Here is a 2,106-nt window from a genome sequence, read left to right as displayed (position 1 = left end):
AGAGAATATTACAAGAAACATTATGACAATGAATTTGACAAATCAGTGGTTCTCAGTCAACAAGGGACATTTGTCTAAAGACATTTTGGGTTGCTACAACTGAGGGGTCTGTTCTTGGCATCTAGTGAGTAGAGATGGGGGATGCCACCAAATATTCGATCGTTAAAAGGACACCCTCCCACAGCAAAGAATTATCCTATCCAAATGTCACTTTGGTTGAGAAACCCTGACTTAGGTGAAATGGTCAAATTCCTTAAAAGATTTCAACTACTAAAATTTTCTCAAGAAGAGACAACCTGAATAATAGAGTAAATTCATAGTTCAAAATATTATAGAAAAGAAAACTCCAGGACTCTATGACCTCACAGGTAAATTCTAACACTTTGGAAGAAATAATACCAATTTTACACACATTTTTCCAGAATATAAAAAATAAAAGGAACACTTCCCAACTCATTTTATGAAGCCATTATCCTGTTACCAAGACCAGACATTGTAAGAAAGTCAGTGACTAATATCCCTCATGATCACAACAGTAAAAAAATGTTAGTAATAGCAGTTGAAATACAACAATTTATTAAAAGGACAATAAATTATGACCAATTGAGGTTAATCACAGGAATGCAAGGTCTATTTAATATTAGAAATCATCTGTTTAATTTGCCAGACTAACAAACAATAATCATATCACTAAAAACCAACCATTTGTGACCAAATCTGTTAGCAAATAGGAATAAAAGGGACTCCCTCAGTCTGATTAAGGGCATCTACCAAAAACCTGCAGCTCACTTCTAAACGTACAGGTGAATTAACAGGCAGGGACACCCTCTCTTATCATTCCTATTCAGCAATGTACTAAAGTTCTGAGCCAGATAAATAAAGCAAAAGAGACAGGGAGAGAGAGGGAGGGAGGGACAGAGAGGGAGGGAGGGAGAGAAAGAGAGAGAAAGAGAGAGAGAGAGAGAGAGAAGTAGGGAGAGAGAGGGAGGGAGGGAAAGAAAGAGAGAAAGCTTATAAATCAGAAAGAGATTTAAAACTACCTATATTAACAGAACATGTGATTATCATGTAGAAAATCCCAAAGAATCTGTAAGCAAGTTTAGCAAGGTCACAGAAAATAAGGTCAATATGAAACATCACATTTCTATATACTAGCAATGAACAGCTGGAAGTTAAAATATACCATTTCCGATAACATAAAAAAAAACATGAAACACTGATTGAATCTAGCAAAATACATAAAGTACTTGGTCCATGAAACTACAAAACACTGAGCAGAGAAATCATACCATATTCATGGGTTGAAAGATTCAATATTAAGATGTCAATTCTTACCTCAATGAGCTATTGATTAAATGTAATCCCACTCAAAATCCTAGTAGGGATTTTTGGTTTTGTTTTGTTTCTCAGACAAGTTCATCCTAAAATTTGTAAGAAAAAGGAAAGGAGACTAAATAGCTACAACTGTTTTGAAAAAACAAAACCAAGCCAGAGGGCTCATATGATTTAATTTTGAGACTTACTATAAAGCTATAAAGTATGATGTTGGCCAAAGAATATATAGATCCATGGAACAGAAATCTAGAAATAGAACCACACATTTATGGTCAGTTGACATCCAACAAAAGTGCCAACATAATTCAATGGGGAACAGGACAGTTTCTGCAATAGTGGTGTGGTAATAATTTGGTATCAATATGAAACAAGAGAGGAACCTCAACTCGTACCTCACATCATACACAAGCTTAATTTGAGATGGACTGCAGACCAAAATGTAAAACATAAAACTACAAAACTTCTGAAAGAGATTATCTTTGTGGTATTAAGGAAAGTTTTCTTAGATAAGACAGAAGAATCAAAAATGAAAAACTGATAAGTTACACTTTATTAAAATTAAAAAATACTCTTTGACATTAAGGAGATTAAAAGATAAGCCACAAACAAGGTGAAAAGCCTTTGAAAAATACACATCGGTTAAAAAGATTTGAGGACTCTTCATGAAGGAAGAGATAGGATGGCAAATAAGCATATGAAAAGATACATAAAATATTAGCAGGAAATGCATATTTAAAGCCACACTAAAAGACAGCCAGAGACAACCAGGAA

Source organism: Crocuta crocuta, unplaced genomic scaffold, assembly GCF_008692635.1.
Source record: "Crocuta crocuta isolate KB4526 unplaced genomic scaffold, BGI_CrCroc_1.0 scaffold62, whole genome shotgun sequence".
NCBI classification, from domain to species: domain Eukaryota; kingdom Metazoa; phylum Chordata; class Mammalia; order Carnivora; family Hyaenidae; genus Crocuta; species Crocuta crocuta.
The sequence above is the reverse complement of the archived record's forward strand: the minus strand, read 5'-3'. Positions refer to the sequence as shown.